The sequence below is a fragment of the Oryctolagus cuniculus genome, chromosome 3, assembly GCF_964237555.1.
Source record: "Oryctolagus cuniculus chromosome 3, mOryCun1.1, whole genome shotgun sequence".
In the NCBI taxonomy this organism is placed as follows: domain Eukaryota; kingdom Metazoa; phylum Chordata; class Mammalia; order Lagomorpha; family Leporidae; genus Oryctolagus; species Oryctolagus cuniculus.
In genome coordinates, this window is record NC_091434.1 from 127,637,155 (window position 1) to 127,661,770 (window position 24,616).

Sequence of the window (24,616 nt, forward strand, 5' to 3'; positions counted from 1 at the left end):
AAAATATCTTCAACTTCACAAAAGGTAGAGTGTCTTTTATAAGCACCCTGCCATTGTAGGAATGTGTGTAAACAAATGTGTGACCGTACTTCAGTAAAACTTTAAGTAGAAAATCATGCAGTGGGCCAAAGTTTGGCAATGCCTAACTTAGAAGAAACCTAAGTGAATTTCTTACGTCCCAAACATAAATTACAAGTAGTTTCCAATTTTCAGTGTAGAAAATGAAAACAAAATATGAATTTGAAAAATGTTACAAGGAGAAAGTCTCTGTCTAATCTGAGTAGTCTTCTTGAAGAGATAGGCAACAGCAGATCAGAAATGAAACAATCTATTTACTTGCTGCATGATTTTATAAAAGTAGAACATAAAAAACCATGAACAAATTCAAAAGACAAATGGTAGCCTGAGAAAAAATACTTGCAAGAGCATTCAGCTGCAGAAGGGTGACTGCTTTAATGGCCAGGTCTTCAAAAGGTTCATGAAAACTGGGGGTTATGAGAAAACTAGGCATGGATTTCTGAAAATTTTTCATACCAAAATTAACCTATCTTGTAATTACATTTTTTTCTTTCAACTGAAGCAATGCTTCACTGTAACCACAAAGCACCAATTGGACAAGGCATTGACACACAGTGACTGAACAAATGGCTCTTTGAACAGAAATGTAACAAGTCCACTTTTTGAAGTTCTTCAAAACAAATACTCAAACCAGGAATCAAAGTAGAGGACAATTAAAAAACTAGTGCAAGATCATAAAAGAATACATACATATATTAAATATATATATATATATATATATATATATATAAACATCTTGTTCTACTAACACCACCTTTTGATGTATCATCCTTGGCAAATTTCTCTGGAAAGAAATTATAAATACAAACCATGAAGTTTAAACGTGCTCTCTTTAGAAGCAAAGAATCAATTTAAGTAAATCTAAGCAGAAAATTCTATTCATCCCCTTTGAAAGTCAGTTGAATGATCTTGGGTACTTCCAGCATTCAGGAGAGTTTCTGCTTTCACAGCCATGATTCTGCTCCAGCAGGGGTTGCTGTGCACATTCATTTAAAACACACCCTAGTGAAACCTTAACAAGGTCAAGCTGAGAACCCTTTATAAAAAACGGCATTGCAATGCCATATAATTAACACGAACTCTAAGGGACAGAGGAATTCAAGACAGACGGCAATTCTTTTCTCGATTCCTTAAAGAATTCTGGGGAGGCCAACATTATGGGCCAGCGGGTGAAGCCACTGATTATGATGCCTGCATCCCGTATTGGCGTGTAGGTTCAAGTCCCGGCTGCTCCACTTCCTATCCAGCTCCCTGCTGATGGCCTGGGAAAGCAATGGAAGATGGCCCCTGCCATCCATGTGAGAGACCTGGATGGAGTTCTAGTTTCCTGTGTTCAGCCTAGCCACAACCCTGTTGTGGCCATTTGGGAAGTGAACTAGTGGATGGAAGATTCTCTCTCTCTCTCTTTCACTCTCTCTCTCTCTCTCTCTGCCTTTCAATAAATAAATCAATCTTTTATTTAAGAAAAAGACCTGTTCTTTAAATACATTGCAGAGGTTTTATGTGATACCCTAGGTTGTCAGAGCAGCCTGCTTGGTAGCTGAAGTCCTATCAACATATCACTTTCTGTTATCAATAATGAGAATTTTCCATCTATTTCATGGCTGGGAAACACTAATTTGCTCCTCAAATCCGTCTATTCAGAAATAACTAGCCCAGGCTGCAACTCCAATGAGTTATTTTTTTTCACTAACAGAGCTGTTTTTCTTGCTTTTTGTGTTGAGAGACCCTTAAGGGGAAGGTTGCAGGGTTCCTGGACTTAGCAGCTGCCTGCTTGGTTGCAGGAGGATGCAAACCGACTCAGGGCTTGCAGTGGCCACGTCCCAATCTGCAGGACACTGCCTATGTCTTGATCCTGTGTTCCCACAGACCTTATAAAAGATTCATATGTAAAGACTTCTTGCAAACTGATAACTAAAATTAATTAGTTAATACATCTGTGAAGGATCTAAGCAACAGTTCTCAGCAGTAGAAGTTTGAAATAGTTATAAACTGAAGAAAGAGGTCACTTCATTAGGTCAGCTCGCTCCTCAACTCAAACCCTGGCGTTTTCAGTCTGGTTGGGTTGCTCCAGCAGTGCACCCTAGACTGGGTGGCTGATACACAGCAGATATTTATGGCTCATGGGAAGTTGGAAGACGAACATCAGGCACCAGTAGGGGCGGGTTCTAGTGGCAGGCCCTCTGCCTAGAAGCATACTGCTGACTTCTCCCTGTGTCCTCACTGTGGCAAGAAGGGAGCTCCCTAGTGACCTTTTTTTATCTTTTTAAGATTTATTTATTTATTTGAGAGGTAGAGTTACAGAGAGGGAGAGACAGAGGAGAGATCTTCCATCTGCTGGTTCCATCACCAGATGGCCGAGCCGAGCCGAAGCCAGGAGCCAGGGGCTTCTTCTGGGTCTCCCATGTGGGTGCAGGGACCCAGGCATATGGGTCATCTTCTACTGCTTTCCCAGGTCATAGGCAGAGAGTGGGATCAGAAGAGGAACAGTCAGGGCTTGAACTGGTGTCCATATGGGATGCAGACACTACAGGTGGAGGCTTAGCCCACTACGTTACAGCACTGGCGCCAGTGACCCTTTTAAAATGACATCAGTGCCACATTCCTCAAGGCTTCACCTTCATGACTGCACCACCTCACGAATGTCTCACCATCTAATGCTGCCACCTTAAGGAGGCAGAATTTCAACATACAAGATTGAGGAGACAAAAGCATTCATCCCCTAACTGTGGCAACAGCTCCCATGGCTCTCAGAGTGGGAGGCAGAAGCTGTGCAGTGCCATAGCCTCCTTACCGCTCAAGGTTTTCCCAGTTGCCTCTCATTCCTTCCTTGCCCACACGGCACCTGTGTTGTGTCCCCAAAAACACAAGCACACTCCTCTCTGGGGATTGGGCAGTGATACTCCCTCCACTTAGAGTGCTTCCCTTCAAGATGTCTGCACTCCCTGCCTTCCTTCAACTCTGCCAAGGGTCTTGTTCTCAAGAGACCTGCTTCTGACCACTCCCCAGTACACACTCCCACACCCCCACAGCCTCACAAGCAACACACAAACACACACTGCTAACCCCCCACCTTAGCTCGTTTGACTTTTTTGCTTTGTTGCATAACATAGCATCTTCTAACCTACTGTATGATTTTTTGTGTTGACTTTCTTAGTCTTCTGTCTCTCAACCATCCAATAACACAGGCTATGACAAAGGAGCCTGGGGTCCACGCAATCACCGAGGTATCCAAACTTCCGAGAGCACACGCCAACACTGCAGTGCTAACTAGCAGGTGTTTACCAAGTGGCTGAGGGGCATAGTGCTTGTTAATTACTGAGTTTCATGAACAGCATTGGTGAACATGGGGTTGGAAAGGATCATGCCCAGTCACCTGTCCTGTGCCATGCCAATAGCAGCCAATTGGGCATTGTTAGGAACGGACTTGGCACTCGGTAAGTATTTGTTGAATGAACAAATGCTAAACCTCAGTGATAACTGTAGAAATGCAAATTAAAATAAGCCATAATTTTCACAAATCAAAATGGCAAAACATGTCATAGATGGATAACTTCAGAATGGATTATTCATCCATCTTCTTTTTTTAAATAAGTGTCCCTCTCTCTTTCTGATTTTTAAATAAATTTAATTAAGTAAGTGACTAATTAATTTAGGAAGAAGAGAGAGAAAGAGACAAGCAGACAGCAGTCCTATCTGCTGGCATATTTCCCAAATAATTTCTGCAATGGCCAGGACTGGACCAGGTTGAATCCAGGAAGCACTACCTCAATCCTGGTCTCCCAAGTGGGTGGAGACCACTTGATCCATCACCTGCAGCTTCTCAGATCTGCACTAGAGGGAAGCTGAACTCAGGAGCCGGGGCTAGACATTGAACCCAGGCACTTGAAGGTAGGACACAGACATCTCAGCCAGCATTTTAGCCTCTAGGCCAAACACCTGCCCCAGAACTGATTATACAGGATTACACAGAAATTATAACTGATTATATAGGTGTCTCTCGCACACACGCATGTGAACACACACACACAAAAAAAAGGCCTAGAAATAATCTAACTGCTACATGAATAGAAGAGTTGTGAAAAAGTCATGATACATTTATCTTATTAAATGATTGACAACCATAAAAGTTGTAAATGATATCTTTAAATAGTTTTTTATTTAATAAATGTGAATTTACAAAGTGCAATTTTTGTATTGTGTGGCTCCCCCCAACCTCCCTCCCTCCTGCGGCCCTCCCCTCTCCCACTCCCTCCCCCATCCCGCCCTTCATCGAGTTTCATTTTCAGTCACCTTCATATACAGAAGGATATCTTTAAATATCAACCTTGAAAATTCTCCCTGATATTTATAACTGACAAAATGTAAGTTCAGAAGCAATAAGTGTAAGATGTAATTGTGCTGAAACAATTAAGAAAACAAATTTGTGTATTTTATTTGCAAGATCACAAAAATACTAAAACGTTTAATTTAGAATTAAATTTGAAACAAATTTATATGAATCTTCCTGCTGTTTTCCTTTGTCTATGACCTAAAAAAAGTTGAAAAGCTGCTTACACAGTCTTCTGCAATACCCAGAATAATTTCTTATCTGTTGAGATTTTTGTCTGTAAAATCTCTCACTTAGCAAAAAGATCTTTTTGAATTACCTGCAGATTATGCTTTCAACATCTTGTCTGTCACTGTATTATTTTCAGTTCACTTCTCACTGCATTACCTGCATCCTTTGCCTTCTAGTCGTAGACTCTGCAGTACCAAAAAGCTTCCCAAAAAATTCATCTTGGCTTGAGACAAACGGAAAGCCAATTTCCCACCATTATCCCAAAATATCATTCCAAACTATGATTCCAAAGAGATTTGGAAAGAAGACTTTATAGGTATACACTAATATCACAGATTACCCATATCTGTGGCTAACAAGTTAATGCAAAGGTCAAAATGTAATTAGTTCGTTGAGTTTCACAATTTGGTGCAACTGTTTGAGTGATTTATGATGAAGAGAGAAGTGTTGTCCAAGGGCAACAGAAAACTATACATGGGTTTTGGTATAATGGAGTAAAATACTGTGACTTGGGGCTGGCACTGTAACATAGTAGGCTAAGCTTCTGCCTGCAGTGCCAGCACCCCATATGGGTACCAGTTCATGTCCCAGTTGCTCCTCTTCCAATCCAGCTCTCTGTTTATAGACTGGAAAAGCAGTGGAAGGTGCTTGGGCCCCTGCAGCCACGTGGGAGACCCAGAAAAAGCCCCTGGCTCCTGGCTTCAGATTGGCCCAGCTCCTACCATTGTGGCCATTTAGGGAGAGAACCAGTGGATGGAAGACCTACCTTTCTCCCTCCCTCTCTCTCTGTCTCTTTCTCTCTCTCTCTCTGTAACTCCACCTCTCAAATAAAATAAATAACTTTAAAATACTGTGACTTAGGTTTCCAAAGGATCATTTCTGCTGCTCTATGAAGAATCTATTTCACAGATGCTCCCTTGGATACAACTACTGCTGTACAGCAGAAGATGATGGGTTCTGGGACGTAGGAAGAAGGGAGAGGCACCAGACACACCACAGAGCAGTCACAGCGCTCACTGATGGACTGAATGAGGTGGTGAGGAAACGACAGCAGTCAAGGTTTACCCATGGGTTGTACATGTCACTCCTAGTGCCCTTGGAGATTCTAGTCATCAGAGGACTGTTGCAGAATGACAAAGCACTGAGACATCCAAAGAAAACTAGGGAAGAACAGGGCCATGATATACAAAAGTGCAGTGTATTTTAGAAGGAAGTGGTCAACAGTATCCAAGGCAGCTGAGAGGTCAGGGATGGACAAGGGCAAAACTTGGCCATTGAATTCAGCCAGCAGGAAGCCTAGGGTACCCTTGGCCCACAATTAAGAAACTGAGTAGGCCTGTGCCACGGCTCACTTGGCTAATCCTCTGCCTGCATCACCGGTACCCCAGGTTCTAGTCCCGGTTGGGGTGCCGGATTCTTGTCCCGGTTGCTCCTCTTCCAGTCCAGCTCTCTGCTCTGTCCTGGAAAGGCAGTGGAGGATGGCCCAAGTCCTTGGGCCCTGCACCCGCATGGGAGACCAGGAGGAAGCACCTGGCTCCTGGCTTCGGATCGGCGCAGCACCGGCTATAGCGGCCATTTTGGGGGGTGAACCAATGGAAGGAAGACCTTTCTCTCTGTCTGTCTGTCTCTCTCTCTCTCTCTCCCTCTCTCTCTCACTGTCTAACTTTGCCTGTCAAAAAAAAAAAGAAAAAAAAAGAAAAAGAAGCAGCAGCATCAGCTGAGTAAAACAGGCCAAAGAGGAGAGAAGCAGGGAAAGAAAGCACTGAACATAACATTTGCTTGGGAAGATTTATTGAAAAGGAAAACAGAACCGAAGCAGTAGATGAAAGAGAATATTGGATTACTGAATGGTTACTCACAGCTAGATCTTGCTAGAGTCTACTTTACATTAAAATTAATGATCTGTAGAGAAGAAATGAAAGACAGAAGAGAGAGAAGAAACTGAAGCAATGAAGTCCCCAACCATGGATGGAAAGCCTGAGCCAGGACACAGATATAAGACTTGTCCCACTATCAGGAGAAGGCACCAAGAGCCAGAGTGCAGAAGCAGACGTAGAGGGGAACTGACTGTAGCAGAGAGACAAGGGCTGACCTCCAGGGACTGCTCTTCCCCCACTCAAGTGTGAAGCAAAGTCAAGTTGAGAGCCTGCATGGGACGACTTTCTGAGATGGAAGCAATGTGACAGTTGTGATCATTCATGGAAGCCATCACACTCGTGTGTTGTTCTACAGCACACAGGGACTGGATGATGGAGGTATCGCTGTTTCTGTTTTACAGACCAGAGTTGCCTATTAGATGCTGAAGGGTTTACCAGACCCCTCCCATTCATTAGTGAAGAAGTCAGCTGAAATTAAATTCAAGTATTTCTTTTGACAGGCAGAGTGGACAGTGAGAGAGAGAGAGAGACAGAGAGAAAGGTCTTCCTTTGCCATTGGTTCACCCTCCAATGGCCTCCGCAGCTGGCATGCTGCGGCCGGTGCACCACACTGATCCGAAGGCAGGAGCCAGGTGCTTCCTCCTGGTCTCCCATGGGGTGCTGGGCCCAAGCACTGGGGCCATCCTCCACTGCCCTTCTGGGCCATAGCAGAGAGCTGGCCTGGAAGAGGAGCAACCGGAACAGAATCCAGCGCCCCAACCAGGACTAGAACCCAGTGTGCCGGTGCCGCTAGGCGGAGGATTAGCCTATTGAGCCCCGGCGCCAGCCAAATTCAAGTATTTCTGACTTCAAAGCCTGCCAGTGTTGGGTGTGCTGAAGTCTGGGTCCCAAGTGTGACTGTATCAGAGAGGCAGTGGAATCTTAAAGAGTTTGAGCTTAATGGAAGAGAATTAGGTTTCCTGGGCATCACACTCTGCAGAAAGTAATGAAGTTCTCAAGGGATCCCAGTTAGTTCCCACAAGAACAAGTGGCAACGAAAAGACTGACCTTGACCCTTGAATCCCTCTTGCTTTCTCTCTCACCATGTGACTGCTTTGTTCCTGTGGCATGTGCTCCCACCAGGATGGCATCTGCCATGGTGTAATGTAGCCAGAAATCAACTCACTACAAGTCAAAACTGTGGGATACCCAACATTGGAACTTGGCCTCTGAAACTGTGTGCTAAATAAGCCTCTTTTCTTCACACTTTACCTGGTTTCAGGGATTGTGTTATAGCAACAGAAAATCGTGTGAGAAAATGCCCTTTCAATAAATAATGAAAATAGTAGCTGCTTCCTGTTTTCCCCCAAAGTATTAGAGGTGGTAAAGCAGAGCACTTCTAAGGATAATTCCAAGGTCATGTCAAAACCACATTTTGGCAAAAATGAGGAGAAAATGTATAAAAGTAATCCACTGATGCTCCTGGCAAGCAATTATCCCATTACATATCGATGACTCTGAAATTGTTGTTCAAAGTTTAATTTTAATAGATTTTCTTATCTTGATTGCTTAGTAGAAACTAAATAAGATGATAATCCATAAAACGACCCGAATAAGCTTGGTAATTTTTATTCAAAATGAGTTTCTATACATCAACCAATTGATGAAACCAGCAATGATTACAGCCTTGGGTAACAAAAATGCCTTGAGTCTAGTGCCAAAACAGTGTCAAAGAAAATAAATGTCCTGTAGGGAATGTCTTTAAAAGCTCATCACCTTATAAATCAACCTGTGCGAATCAAATATGGCAATTAACATGAAAGATGTCTAAATGTGTTTCCTGAAAAAGTAATGCAAGAAAATAACGGATTTTTTTCCTACTTGAACAAGGCAAGGGAAAACAGAAATAGTGGGTTGTATTGGACAATTGATGCTAAACAAATCTAATTGTTCTGAGGATAAGAATTCAAGATGAGTGCATGGAGTAAGTAGTTTGCACATTATGTGCTTGCACACACATCACACAAAACTGCACATAACATATATGCAAATATATTTGAAATATGTGATGTAGATTTTTTTTTAACTTTTATTTAATGAATATAAATTTCCAAAGTACAGCTTATGGATTACAATGGCTTCCCCCCACATAACTTCCCTCCCACCCTCAACCCTCCCATTTCCCGCTCCCTCTCCCCTTCCATTCATATCAAGATTCATTTTCAATTCTCTGTATATAGAGAAGATCAGTTTAGCATATATTAAGTAAAGATTTCAACAGTTTGCACCCACATAGAAACACAAAGTGAAAAATACTATTTGAGTACTAGTTATAGCATTAAATCACAATGCACAGCACATTAAGGACAGAGATCCTACATGAGGAGTAAGTGCACAGTGACTCCTGTTGTTGACTTAACAAATTGACACTCTTGTTTACGGCATCAGTAATCACCCTAGGCTCTTGTCATGAGTTGCCAAGGCTATGGAAGCCTTTTGAGTTCACCGACTCTGATCATATTTAGACAAGGCCATGGTCAAAGTGGAAGTTCTCTCCTCCCTTCAGAGAAAGGTACCTGCTTCTTTGATCACCTGTTCTTTCCACTGGGATCTCACTCATGGAGATCTTTCATTTAGTGTGGGGAGCAGCCCGGACTGGACTGAGTTACTGGAATTAAGACTTATTCTATGCATCTGCTCTCCCACAATATGGCGCTGGGAGAGAAGTAAACAGCTTCCGCACAGCTGCCTCCAGTTCAACCAATAAACTGTAGGACTTGCTCCTGATTGGAGAGCAGCGTACTCGGCGTGTGGGCAGCCGAGTTGGGATTGGCGGAGGAGGACTATAAAGGAGGAGAGAGACGGCATGCACCAGGAACATCTAAGGGGAACATCTAGCTGAAGGAACACCTGTGCAGCCCCCGAGAAGAGCCGGCCGGCGGTGTGCCGCTCCCCTGCGGAAGTGGGGAATGTGGCAGGGGGAACTGCCCTTCCACGGAGGTGGAAGGGATAGTAGCCAACCCGGGAAGAACCAGCAGCAAACCCGGGGAGGGCCGAGCAGACGAAAGAACAGCATAGGGTCCCATGTCGTTCCTCCACGAAGAGGGGGAGCGACAATTTAGGTCATTTTTTTTTTTTTTTTTTTTTTTGCCAGAGTGTCTTGGCTTTCCATGCCTGAAATACTCTCATGGGCTTTTCAGCCAGATCCGCATGCCTTAAGGGCTGATTCTGAGGCCAGAGTGCTGTTTAGGACATTTGCCATTCTATGAGTCTGCTGTGTATCTTGCTTCCCATGTTGGATCGTTCTCTCCCTTTTTCATTCCATCGGTTAGTATTTGCAGACACTAGTCTTATTTATGTGATCCCTTTGACTCTTAGTCCTATCATTATGATCAATTGTGAACAGAAATTGATCACTTGGACTAGTGAGATGGCATTGGTACATGCCACCTTGATAGGTTTGAATTGGAATCCGCTGGTATGTTTCTAACTCTACCGTTTGGGGCAAGTCAGCTTGAGCATGTCCCGAATTGTACATCTCTTCCCTCGCTTATTCCCACTCTTATATTTAAAAGTGATCACTTTTCAGTTAAGTTTCAACACTTAATAATAACTGTGTATTGATTACAGATGCAGATTTAATCCAAGTCAACTTGATAGATAAACTCATTATTTAACTTAGAAGACAACTAACACGGAACTCTGTAATTCAGGAGGAAACCATAGACGTATTGAATTCGGTCAGTCAAATGTGAGATATTTTGAGGGAAACATCTTTTTAATAAAGAAGAGGGAAAACTTTTAAACAGTTTAACACAGGGAATTATAGCTGATCCTGTCAGATTAAAGAAGTCCCATTTAAAATGTCCATCTACTTGTCCAGAGATATACAATACTTAATTTGCATATGTAGTTTCCTTTATGAAGCACAATTCTCATATTCAAGCAGTCTTTTAAACATATAAATACAAAGAAAATAAAATCACTCATTAAAAACTGCATCAAATGAAGTATATTTAAATGTAAATTTATGTTGTTCCTGGTAATAACATATGCCCAATGAAAACCAAAAGCTAAAAAAGCAGTTACAATTCCTACTTGAGTGGACAGTTACAACAATCATTTTCTGCAATGACCAGTGTATTTTCAATTTATCATGAACTACTCTGAACTTACTATGAGATGTAGTCAAAGACAGAAGAGAAGACATAGGAAGAACATTCCTGTTTTGGAGATGAAACCCTCCAGAATCATCATGGGAAGCAAGTATCCTGTTGATTCTAGGTGGAAAAAAATTAATGTAGTCAATTTCAACTCATGCTGAGTTGACTTAATTTTTTCATTGACTTGCTTGGTGTCATTCTTCTAAATCAAGTGTATTTAATTCTTCTTCTAGTTCATCCAAAGCTTTCCCAATAAAAAGATTTTTGTCAACAGGAATGGCATCAATGGCTCCATTTTCCTGCCCTTCCCTTCATTGTCTTCTTCCAGATCACTTCTTTCACCATTGCCTGTCAGTCCTACCACCAGAAGCTTCACCTAATTTGTTTTCAGCTTTTTATCTGAAGTGTATGTGCTAAATCAAAACTGGCTGCAGTAATACTTATCTCATCTATGTCTCTTGGGATGTACTAGCTTAAATCTATGTCATTTACATTCATTGGATCAACCTCATCACCACCTGTTCCCTGGGTTTAACAGGTATCATCTGCTTCTTGATCATCATCATTGACCAGTTCGGGACGAAATTCAAATACTTCACAACCACCAATCACTAGTGCTTTGCCTGCTTTGAACTCAGCTTTTTTTCTTTCAATATTTTCTTCAAGTGTGGGGAGCAACTTGGACTAGACTGTTACTGGAATTAAGACTTATTCTATGCATCTGCTCTCCTACAATATGGCGCTGAGAAGGGAGTAACAACTTCTACGCAGCTGCCTCTCGCCAACTTGAGTGATGACCTGCAGGAGCTGATCCTGCTCCTGATTGGAGGAGAGCAGCGTACTCGGCGTGTGGGTAGCAGAGTTGGGATTGGCGGAAGAGGACTATAAAGGAGGAGAGAGACAACATGCACCAGGAACATCTATCTGAAGGAACACCTGAGCAGCCCCCAAGAGAGCCGGCCAGCGGTATGCCACTCCCCCGCGGAAGTGGGGAAAGTGGCAGGGGGAACCGCTCTTCCACGGAGGTGGAAGGGACGGTAGCCAACCCGGGAAGAACCAGCAGCAAACCCGGGGAGGGCCGATCAGACGAAAGAACAGCGCAGGAATGTGTCATTCCTCCGGGAAGAGGGGGAGCGACATAATGGTGCTGTGACTCGGATATGAAGCCTAGGCAGGGTTTAGTGTTGTTCCTCCATGAAGAGGGGGAGCGACATAATGGTGCCGTGACTTGGATAGGAAACCTAGGAGGGAAGAAGCGGGAAGAAGTAGGAAAATACCGGAGAGAGAGACTAGCAAAGAGCCTAGGGAAAAGCCGGACAGAAAAGGTGCCGGAAGAAGCTATTGAAAGCCTAGGCATAGACTCGGATACGGACTACAGGGGGAAGCTGGGAGAAATCTCTAAGGTCGAAAGTGAAAGTGAAACCTAGAAGAAACTTAAACTTGGATACGGACTGTGGGGAGAGGCCAGGAGAAATGAGAGGGGAATATTGTTGGAAGAAAAGTTAGGAAACATACCGGGTAGAGAAAAATATGTTAGGGAGGATGAAGCCTCGGGGGCAGGCCAAGGCGGAGACGTAAGCCAGGTTGGAATTCTTCAAGTCAGCCCGGGGAGCAAAAGGCGAAAAGCTAAAACCAGAGGCGGAAACGCGTAAGCCAGGTTGGAATCGTCAGATTAGCCCGGGGAGCAAAAGACGGGAAGCCAAACCGAAAGGCGCAGACGTGAGCTAGGTTGAATTCGCCAGGTTAGCCAGGGGAACTTAGACTGAATACCGGTGGTGGAAACGTGAGCTAGGCTGTGTGACTCGCGGAAGCTGCCGCGCGCAGAGAGAGCGAGCGGGGCACGAACGGGGAGAGCGCACGGGGCGCGAGTAGGAAGTGCAGGGCTGGCGCGAGGCCGTGGTGCGGGAGCAAAGGGCGTGGAGACTGCGGAGCGCGTGAAGCCGGGAAGCCGCACAGAGCCAGGAAGCTGCCACGGGGCGAGGCGCCAAGAAGCAGCCTCCGGGCGGGAGCTGGGAAGCCGCGGGGATAAGAGAAACAGAAGTTTAGAAGTAAAATGAGAGAAATAGGGATGCTGGCAGATAGAAGTAAAATAGGAGAGATAGGAATGCCCGGAGATAGAGAAATAGAGAAAAATAAGGCCTCCCCACAACACGGCAATGAGAGGGCTTGGATTCAGTCTGCCTGATTAGTAAGACGATAAGCACCTGTGGGCAGCTGCAGGTCACCAAAGATAGGCACGTTATCAACACCAATAAGTCTCCCCACAAGACGGCAATGAGAGGGCTTGGATTCGGTTTGCCTGATTGATAGGGCTTGTAAGCGCCTGCAGGCAGTTCTAGCAGAGCAGAGCATGCGCTGCAGGGCACCGAACACAGGCACGCATCAGCGCCTAAAAACCTCCTCACAACATGGCGAAGAGAGGACCCGGATTCGGTTTGCCTGATTGGTAGGGCTTGTAAGCACCTGTGGGCAACTCTAGCAAGTAGAGCAGAGTGTGTGCCGCAGGGCACCGAAGACAGGTGCGTATCAATGCCAAAAATAAAAAGAAAGGGGGAATTGTGGGGAGCAACTCGGATTAGACTGTTACTGGAATTAAGACTTATTCTATACATCTGCTCTCCTACAATATGGCGCTGGGAGAGGAGTAAACAGCTTGTACGCAGCTGCCTCTCGCCAACTTGAGTGATGACCTGCAGGAGCTGATCCTGCTCCTGATTGGAGGAGAGCAGCGTACTCGGCGTGTGGGTAGCAGAGTTGAGATTGGTGGAAGAGGACTATAAAGGAGGAGAGAGACAACATGCACCAGGAACATCTATCTGAAGGAACACCTGAGCAGCCCCCGAGAGAGCCAGCTGGCGGTGTGCCGCTCCCCCGCGGAAGTGGGGAAAGTGGCAGGGGGAACTGCCCTCTCACGGAGGTGGAAGGGACGGTAGCCAACCCGGGAAGAACCAGCAGCAAACCCGGGGAGGGCCGAGCAGACAAAAGAACAGCGCAGGGTCCTGTGTTGTTCCTCCACGAAGAGGGGGAGCGACATTCAAGTCTATCAGTCTTTTTTTGTCTTTTCATTTTTCACCTGTTGTTGCAAGAAAAGATTCTAGAGTGACTTTTCTAACATTTGGGTCTAGGGCAGAACACTCTTCTTCAACTAGATCTTCTGATGAAATTTCACCTTCTCTTCTTTCTTTTTGTCTTTTTTCAACACAAATCCAGGAGGAAGTGCACAGTGATACATGCAGTTGTCATCCCCTCCAGAGCAAAACCAAAACCAACCATACTTGTTGTTTTCAATGACTTCAAGTAAATGTTTGCACACTCTTTGAGTTTTTTATTTTTTCTTTTCTTCCTCACTGTGCTTCTTGTCACTGCATCTTCCAGCTTTTTTTTTTTTTTTTTTTGACAGGCAAAGTGGACAGTGAGAGAAAGACAGAGAGAAAGGTCTTCCTTTTTCCATTGGTTCACCCCTCAAGTGACCACTACAGCCGGCACTGTGCTGATCCGAAGCCAGGAGCCAGGTGCTTCCTCCTGGTCTCCCATGCAGGTGCAGGGCCCAAGGACCTGGGCCACCTGGGCTATCCTCCTCTGCACTCCCAGGCCACAGCAGAGAGCTGTACTGCAAGAGGAGCAACTGGGACAGAATTCGGCACCCCAACCAGGACTAGAACCGGGGGTGCCGGTGCCTCAGGCAGAGGATTAGCCAAGTGAGCCGTGGCGCCGGCCATCTTCCAGCTTTTTTTAACTCAATTATCCATAGTATCTTTTTCAAGTTCTTCATCTCTTTTTTTAAAGATTTATTTTATTTATTTGAAAGGTAGAACTACAGAGAGGCAGAAGCAGGGAGAGAGAGAGGTCTTCCATCCACTGTTCACTCCCCAAATGGCTGCAATGGCCGAAGCTGGGCAGATCTGAAGTCAGGAACCAGGAGTTTCTTCCAGGTCTCCCACACGGGTTCAGGGCCCAAGGACTTGGACCATCTTTCACTGCTTTCCTAGGCCATAGCAGAGAGCTGGATTGGATGTGGAGCTGCAGGGACTCGAACTGCCACCCAAATGGGATGCCAGCAGTACAGGCGACGGCTTTACCCACTACACCACAGTGCCATCCCCCAGTTCTTCTTCTCTTGCAATGTAAACACTTCACTTTTCACATTTTCTCTCCAGACTCAAGTCATGAGAGAACTTACACTTACCTCCTTTAGTACATTGTCCTTGCTTGAAGAATACACATACCATTGACTTGGTATCTGCACCTTCGCTAATGTTTTGAGCAGCAACTACAGGTTTGAAGAGCTCACTTAGTTCCTGTAGTCCTCTCTTCTTTTCATCTTTCTTCAGTTTCTTCTCAACTTCACTCTGTGCTCCCTGACGGGGATTTTGTTGACTGAATTAAGCCTGATGAGTGACAGCTTTGATAAACTTCTGTTGCTTTGCTCCATTCTCATTCTTTAGATCAAGAGTTTTGTCTTTGATAATCTTTTCCTTCTTTTTCTGCTCTGCCTTCTTGTTGCCCTAGGCCTGAGCCTGTTTCTTAAAGCCCATTGCAGAGAGAAGAGTCACCAGCCAGTCTAAATGCAGCCAGATTCTGCCAGGGGATCTGGCCTGGCCACTAGAGGAGGAGGAAGACCCAGTGCCATGGCCGCCACATGACACAGAAGATTGAGAGTAATATACATTTTTACTTACAATATGAAATAGAGGTTTTCTTAGGGCTATAAATTCAACATTCCAAGAATTCAAGTAAGTTAGAGAATTCAGACAAACACCATCCTGTAAAGATAACCCAGGGAAATGATAAATGTTAGGCATGAATTTGTCAATATTCTGAGTCCAGATGGACTTATTATTTCATAAATAATCCTAGACATAATGCATCTGCAGAGTTTAAGCTTACAGGAGTAATAATAGTAAATAGCTACTCTTCAACCGGCCCTTCTTTGTGAATAATGGTCATGCTCTTCAAAATAATATCTTAATTCATGTAATGAAAACAAGCATGTTATCTCCATTTAACAGGAGCAAAAACAGAGGCTCTGAGAACTAGAATTGAGACTGCTTGCTGGAATCAGAATTCTAAAAAGTAGTGAGCTAATAGGCTAATCCTCTGTCTGCGGCACCAGCACACCGGGTTCTAGTCCCGGTCGGGGCGCCAGATTCTGTCCCGGTTGCCCCTCTTCCAGGCCAGCTCTCTGCTGTGGCCAGGGAGTGCAGTGGAGGATGGCCCAAGTGCTTGTGCCCTGCACCCACATGGGAGACCAGGAGGAAGCACCTGGCTCCTGCCATCGGATCAGCGCGATGCGCTGGCCGCAATGCGCCAGCCACAGCGCACCAGCCACAGCGGCCATTGGAGGGTGAACCAACGGCAAAGGAAGACCTTTCTCTCTGTCTCTCTCTCTCTCTCACTGTCCACTCTGCCTGTTCAAGAATAAATAAATAAATAAAAATAAAAATAAAGTAGTGAGCTAAAATTAAATCCTCCCCAAGCTCTTGATTATATCAACCCTCTCCCTCTCCCTCTCTCTCCCTCCCTCTCTCTCTCTGTCTCTCTCTGTGTGTCTCTCCCTCTGTCTCTCTCTCCCCCCTCTCTTCCTCTCTCTCCCCTCTCTCTCCCTCTCTCTCCCTCTCTCACTGGCACCCCTGAATCTGTGGGAAAGGTCTTGCAGAAGGCAAGTATCCAGTGCTTCCCTGGTCACCCCAACACTGCCAGTCCTGGAACCCTGCCTTCTCCTTGGTGCCCCATCGTTGCTGACACACAGCTGCTGTGCCCTTAGCTGTCTTCATCAGGAGTTTGACCCCCATCCAGGTTCGCCTCCACCTCCCTTGCCATTTACTCCAAGCCCACATTTGCCACCAATCACCTGTTCTGTTTTCTTCTAGGTTTTGTCTGTGTGTCTATATGTGTATGACTGTGAATGAGGGTACTTCAAAAAGTTATGCAAATTGAAACTCAAAGATAAGTTTATTCTGGTGCAAAAAAATTTGAAATCCATGTATATGTCAGCTATTCAATAAGTTCATACAAAAATACTCATATGTATTATGCATAGTAAGTGCACTTTTGTATGTGTGCGTGTATGTGTACAGTATATGCACTTGTGTATACATCTTTATACTTGTATTTATGTTCATAGCATGTTGACTTGTGCATGCATGCATATGTGCATATTATGTATACTTGTGCATATGTGCATCTGTGTGTATAGTGTGTGTATTTGTGCATGTATGTGTATTGTGTTCCTGTCTATAGTATATTTACTTGTGCATGTGTGATATGTGGGCTTGTAGGTTTTCATGTGTGTATGTATGTGTGTGAGTCTGTGTGCATGAGTGTATGTGTGCCTGTGCATTTACTGAGGGATGGCAGTGAGGCCATGGGAGTTAATGTTGCTTAGTGGAAAAGTCCTATTTAGTAGGACCCAGGTTTGAACTGTGTCTCCATGATTTACTTCTAGTTCTTGGACTGCTTCTGCAACTTCCATTCCAGTGTTTTCAATGGGGCCAATTTGGGGTGTTGTCCAGGGTATTGGGCAATGCCTGGAGACTACCATCATCCCCACAGCTGGAAGGAGTACCTTTCATATCCAAGGGTGATGACCAGGACGCAGCCCAACACTCTACAACCTGCAGGATAGCCTTGCCAGCAGGGCAGCACCCTACCCAGATGGCCATGGTGCAGAAGTTGGAGGCCCTGCTGCATTCTCTTCCACCCCAACAGTGAAGGCATCTGCAAGGGCCTGGATCCTCACTTCTCCCTCTGGCAGCCATGCCTCCCTGTCTCATTATGTTGGCTGCCTCCTGCCAGAGAAGCAGAATTCAGCCAAATCACATCACCCTGAAAAGCTGTATGTGACATCCAAATTCTTCAGCAGTATGGGATTCAAGGTCTCCTTGTTTCTTTGTGCATCAGACTTTTCCAATCTAACTTCCATTACTCCTCTCCATGCTTGCTATGGCAAAAATACAGACAAAACTCAATTCTGTGCTTTTACTTCTGATGGTCTCCCTTTTTCCTACATGTTAGGAAATTCACATTCCTGAAGTTCTCCCCCCACCCCCACACTACCCTGGTTCCTTTACTTAGGAGCACTGCTTCCCTCTCCAGGGAAGTGGCACCTGTCACTGTCCTGAGCCACTCACATCACATGCTAGTTGGTGTCTTTCTTACACGAGTTGTGTTCTTGACTGGAAAGATCCAAGAATACCTTCAGAGAGAGTGATAAATGATTACTGAACAGAAGTATAATGAAGTTAGTTAATGTCAGTAAAATTTTAGATTAAAAGAGAAGGGGTATTAATACATTTCTAAGTTTCTGTCACAAAAAAGAGCTTAATAAATAATCCATTGATTGCATGTATACATTAATTCATAAATTGAATGAACTGATCGATTGCTACAAACACCCACTGCAACTGATTTGATGATTCTGTTAATCCACACTGTATATCAACTTCACTTCTGAAGAACTCACATTGGTTCTTTGAGTTCATGGGGCACAAAACATAGGCTGACTGCTGGGAAAGGCCACGTGCTCTGTGACACCTGCTTGTGTTGTGGGAATATCATCAGCTCTTGGAAAACGACTAGTGCACATTTTCTACATTATTAAATCCCTTGAACTTCTAGGTAAACCTGGCCCATAAAAGCCTATGGAATCCAAAAGGGAAGTCTCTGCTGTGCAAGAGGGGAACTTAGCTTCACTCAGGGACAGATCAAGTAAGCCAGTGATTTATAGCTGTGGTGAGTGAAAGTTCACCAGTCTAAGAAAATAGCACTGCCACTCACATCTGCAGCCTATAATTCCTACCCTGAAGAGGGATGCCTTTTGAGAATGGTAATGAAACTCCCAATGGGAATGAAATCCATCCCAACAGGTCAGTTCAGCAGAGCAAGGCCAAATGTGGGAAAGCGTGGAGTGACAGATCTGGCTGGAGCCCTGGCCTCTTCTCATGCCTCGGATACTCCACAAGTGTAAGCTGGCGCATCCTTGCCCTGCTCTCTACTGTTCAGACGTCAACATAGCCTTCTCTCTCCAGCTGGATTCCAATGCCATCCCATTCATATCATCCTACTGATAAAAACCTCCCCGTGGCCAAATTTTCATCGAAGCATAGGAGACAAATGTACACGAAGATGTGAATTACTTGGATACCATCTCAGGTGTTGTTTTGTTTAAAGAAAACTCACCTGCAAAACTGTGCTTTCCTTTTCATTTCAGTAGAGAAAATCAGCTGGGAAATGGGACTCTCAGCACTCCTTCAGACCCTGATGTTACAACCTACACACGAATTGCAGGAAGTTTAGAATGACTACTTAATGTGTTAATGAGCCCTTCCACATGTTCTCCCTGTTCTTACCAGAGTGAGCAACACGAAATGCTGTATCACCCACTATTTAAATTCCTCCAGCAGTACACTCTTGCCTACATAATGAAAGTCCAAGCTCCTGAGCTTGGAGATGAAGGTTCTTCCCAATGGAGACTCCATTTCAGCCCCGACTATGTCCATTCTGATGTCTCTCTCTGGCATAAAAAGCTAATTCTCATCTCTAAGATGTGCTCCAAGTTGCAGACTGCCAGCCACAAATCTTCCTCACCTCTTCTAAACCAACGGTGCTCATGTGCCCTTGAAGCTCAGCCCACACACTATGCCCCAGTGCTGGACCAGTCACCACTGTCCTCATCCACTGGATGGCTCACAACACCAGAAAGCTATTTCTCACCATTCTGAAGGCTGGAAGGTACAAGATCATGGCACTAGCAGATTTGGTAGCTAGTGAAGGTACACTTCCTTATGGGCAGTAACTTCTCACGGTGTCCACACAAGGTGCGATGGACAAGGGATGGATCATTATCTAGCCCCTTTTCTAAGGACACTAACAGTATCTATGTGTGCTCCACCCCACGAGTTTTTCTGAAGATTCTGGAACCTGTTGCTCTCACACTGACAATACACTTTCACACATGGACTCATGGCTGGCAGGTAAGATGGGAGACATTCAGTCCAATGCAGCACTAATGTCCTTCCTCCATGCTCTGCCTATCTCCTTCCAAGCACCTGGACTGTAACCTTCTGAATTCCAGGTGAACCTTACAATGCCTTTCCTGGTTAGCAATGCACATGTGTTTGCTGCATGGACAAATAAGTATTTGATTAGCAAATGAATGTATCAACCAATAAACATCTTTTTAAATTGAGTGAACCAACACAAATAAGCATTAAGCTCCATTTTTAAAATCAGAAAACTAAATGGTAAAAAAGCAAGCTACATATCACTTATCTAAAAAGACCCTCAAATAATCCAGAACCACATGAAGTACACTTTGTGCCTGGGATGGCCCAGTGGTTTGGAAACAGCTGAGTTTGAATCCCAATTCTGAATCTGCTTAAATTACCAAAGGTTGTCAAGTACTTACTTTAAGCATCTTAAAGAATCGTGGATCTGACGCTGAGGGTGAGTCTGGGGTGGGAGAGAGAGAAGGGACAGTAAATTCCAGAGCAAACATTGCTATAGAATGAGTATGCCATAATTACAGGCAGCTGAAACTCTTGGAGGCTCTAGTAAAATCATTAAATTCTAATTACTATTGGATCAGGTTTCCCACCATGAGCTGCACCAGCAAGTGTTCCTCCTCAGATAGGAAATGCCCTTTTCCCTCCCATTGGTCTCACAGATGCTTGTCAGCGTTGCCTTGGTTCTGATTTGAGACATGAACTCGTAAAGCTCCCAAGCCACAGACAACTGGTGCTGAAAACTCATTGCCTGCACGCTACCTCAGAGATAAACAAAAATAGTTGGGTTCTTTGCTGGCCCGGCATTGGGGATGGGCTGAAGATCCGCTAGTCTCTCCCGGAGCAGGGATGCTGTGCTGAAGGACTGGGTTGACAGCTGGTCACAGGCTGCCTGTTTCTCTGCTGGTGAGTGCTCCAGGAAGCATCTTTAAGTCAAAAAATAATTGTTTTCCAAGCTAAAGTTAGCCAAGCACGGGATTTTTTTTTTCGTAACTTGTCTTGCTTGATCCTTACAACAACCTTGAAAGTTAAGTACTTTATAATGATTTTTAAAGACTTTGATGTTCAGGAAAATCACTGCAGAGTCTTGATTCAGACCTGGGTATGAGTTCCACCATCTGGCTCCTTTCTGTTCAGCGCCAGTCAGTCCCCTGGGAGGCAGCTGCAGGTGCAACAGCCAACTCTGTCTTTGCCCCAGCCCCTTTCATCAAAAGCAGCCAGGAGACCAGGTGTGCTTCTCTAACTTCCAGTTACTGCCCACACAAGAAACCTCTTTTCACACCCTTCCAGCTGGTTCTAGCCTATCCCACTAAGGAGGACAAACAAAACCAGCTTCTGTTGTTACAGCGAAATATCACAAATGATGTGTGAGTGGCCAGCATTGTGGCATACCAGGTACAGCCACTACTTGCAACTCTGACATCCATATGGGTGTCGGTTTGAGTCCTGCTATTCCAATTCCAATCCAGCTCTTTGTTAATGCACCCCAGAAAGCAGTGGAAAATGGCCCAGGTGTTTGGGCCCTTGCCACCCCTGTGGGAGACCGGGAGGAAGCTCCTGCCTTCTGGCTTTGGCCTGGCTCAGCCCCGGATTGATGCAGCCATCTAAAGGGTGAACCAGTAGATAGAAAATTCTCTCTCTCTCTCTCTCTCTCTCTCTCTCTCTCTCTTTCCCCTTCCCTTTCTTTCTCTGTAATTCTGACTTTCAACTAAATCTTTTTTAACAAATGAAGTCTGAGGCTGGCGCCGCGGCTCACTAGGCTAATCCTCCGCCTGTGGCGCTGACACCCCAGGTTCTAGTCCCAGTCGGGGCGCCGGATTCTGTCCTGGTTGTTCCTCTTCCAGTCCAGCTCTTTGCTGTGGTCCGGGAAGGCAATGGAGGATGGCCCAAGTGCCTGGGCCCTGCACCCGCATGGGAGACCAGGAGTGTCGCTCCCCGTCTTTGTGGAGGAACGACACTAAACCCTGCATAGGTTTCCTATCCGAGTCACGGCACCATTATGTCGCTCCCCCTCTTCACGGAGGAGCAACACTGAACCCTGCCTAGGCTTCATATCCGAGTCACGGCACCATTATGTCGCTCCCCCTCTTCATGGAGGAACGACACAGGACCCTGCGCTGTTCTTTCGTCTGCTCGGCCCTCCCCGGGTTTGCTGCTGGTTCTTCCCGGGTTGGCTACTGTCCCCTCCACCTCCGTGGAAGGGCGGTTCCCCCTGGCCACATTCCCCACTTCCGCAGGGGAGCGGCACACCGCCGGCCGGCTCTCTCGGGGGCTGCACAGGTGTTCCCCTTAGATGTTCCCCTTAGATGTTCCCCTTAGATGTTCCTGGTGCATGCCGTCTCTCTCCTCCTTTATAGTCCTCCTCTGCCAATCCCAACTCGGCTGCCCACACGCCGAGTACGCTGCTCTCCTCCAATCAGGAGCAAGTCCTACAGTTTATTGGTTGAACTGGAGGCAGCTGTGTAGAAGCTGTTTTCTTCTCTCCCAGCGCCATATTGTGGGAGAGCAGGTGCATAGAATAAGTCTTAATTCCAGTAACTTAGTCTAGTCCGAGCTGCTCCCCACACAGGAGGAAACTCCTGGCTCTTGGCTTCAGTCGGCATGGCGTGCCATGTAGCGGCCATTTGCAGGTGAACCAATCGAAAAAGAAGACCTTTCTCTCTCTCTCTCTCTCTCTCTCTCTCCTCCCTCCCTCTCTCTCTGATTTCAAATAAAAAGGAATAAATATTTAAAACAAAAAAAAAGAAGTGGAGCAAGTGGCATTAAGAACAGGTGCTCATATGGGATGCCAGCATCCCAGGTGGCAGCTTAACCTGTTGAACCACAGCACTGGCCCTGACCTTTGCTCCTGCTGTAGGAAAGTCTAGTCTGCACCCATTGCCCTCTTTTCACCCTCACAGTCACGGCTTGCTTGTGATCGGATCGCTATCCTGCTGTGCCCCTTCTGAACCCGCGTGCTGCATCTATGTTCCTTCCTAGTGCTCCATGCCCAGGGGCACCTCTGTTTGAACCTGTGGCCGATCCTCCTCCACCCCAAGCACACTCATCCCTTCTGTGAGATCCCCCACCAATGCTCCACGCTTTTCTGTGAGGCCCCCAGGGCTCTTTCGCATCTGCCTGCAAATATTTCTTCCATCCTGTTTTCCTCATAATTTCACCTTTCCCAGCTCTCTTTCATCAAGCTTTCTAACCTCTACGAATGATGTTGTCCTCTGACTCCCACCCCTTTGCACCTCATCACAGTACTCCTTGGCCAACACTGTGGTGATTTATTTATTTATTTGAAAGGCAGAGTTACAGAGAGAGAGAGAGAGAGAGAGAGAGAGAGAGAGAGATCTAGCCACTGGTTCACTCCCAGATGGCTGCAATGACTGGAGTGGCACTGATCTGAAGCCAGGAGCCAGGAGTTTCTTCTGGGTCTTCCACATGGATGCAGAGGCCCAAGCACTTGGGCCATCTTCCACTTCTCTCCCAGGTGCATTAGCAGGGAGCTGGATCAGAAGTGGAACAGCTAGGGCTCGAACCAGTGCCCATATGGGATGCTGGCTTTACAGGTGGCAGCCTAACCCACTGTGCATAGCACTGGGCCCCCCAAGTTCTTATTTTTGGTGAAGTATCACCAACATGGGTTTTCAACATGATACCAGGGATTTCTGGTACTGTGCTCTTTAGAGGTCTGCAGCTATGACAGATTGAGTCTCCAGATCCTGTGCAGATGTGGGATATATTTAGACACGCACAACACACTCACAGCAGAAATGCCCACCTTCCTCAGTGCATCCTTCTCATCTCTAAATGGTACACATGTCTCTCAGTGGGAGACATCATCTTGCAGCCACTACTCAGATCAGGCTGTACCTCCTGTAGAGAAAGAATCAGAAAACAGAGTTCAACACCTGGATGCAGAGAAAAAGGAAGCTAATTACTGTAAGCATCTCTTCTCTACCATGTCTTTCCTTCATTAATGTTTCATGCTAGTCATCAGTTTACTTACATCTGGCTTAATTACAAGCACAAATATTGAGGTATAATTCTATTTCAAACAAGTCTATTCAAAATTTCAAAATGGTGATACTTTACACTACTTATTTAATTTCAAGGGGGAAAGAAAAGAAAGTGTTTTAAGGCAATACAGTGACATGGTTTGCAAAAATTGTGAAGATGGAAAAGAATTTGAGGAAAAAATGCTATTTTCCATTGAAATAACACATTTACTATACAATGACATTCAACGTCAATGAAGGAAAATATCAAAAATTATGATGGAGTGGAAAAGTAGATTTCAACCATCACTGTGAAAGGGTGTGCACAAATCCCAGTAGCTTTTTTCAAGTGTCTGTGTCTGTAGGGTGCTAGTCAGTGCCTCATCCTATTTATTGCTGGTAGGACTGAAATGGACTGATTGGAGCTCAAGCACCCAAGACAATTTTAAGTTTTTAGTGTATCCAAGATTATTTTGAATGATCCTTAAAGTATGAAATACCTAAAACCATCAGGTATGATAGATATATTAATTAATTTGGCATCAAATAAAAATGTCTCATGCTATGTTAAGCAAACCAGAGAACAATAAGAGTAAGCTCCTTAAGGGGAGCCCTTGTCAAAACTGGAGACAATCCAACTCTGGCAGGAATGAGCACACAATCAAATTCTCCTTCCCTGGGCAAAGCCCATTGACTTCTGCTTCCTTCACATTGAGCCCTGTGTATGTGTGTGCTTTTTTTTTAAAACACTCAAATAGATTTTAAGCAGAAAACATATTCTTGGCTCATTTTCTTTAGCAAATATTTGAAATTATTTTCAGGTCTCCAACTATCAAGACAACTTATATAACAAAATTAACCTCTACAGAAGAAAACAATTTGTTGAGTAAGAGTCTGTTAAATATGTGATATAGTAAATGGTAATTTTATTCTAAGACCAGCCCACTCAGGCAAAGAAGCTAAAATACCTGCA

General features: G+C 45.0%; 1 pseudogene; it reads right to left on the bottom strand.

The window, feature by feature from the left end:
* Positions 1–10,789: 10,789 nt before the first annotated feature.
* On the bottom strand, positions 10,790–15,193 carry LOC100353167 (zinc finger CCCH domain-containing protein 15-like; annotated as a pseudogene).
* Positions 15,194–24,616: the final 9,423 nt, after the last annotated feature.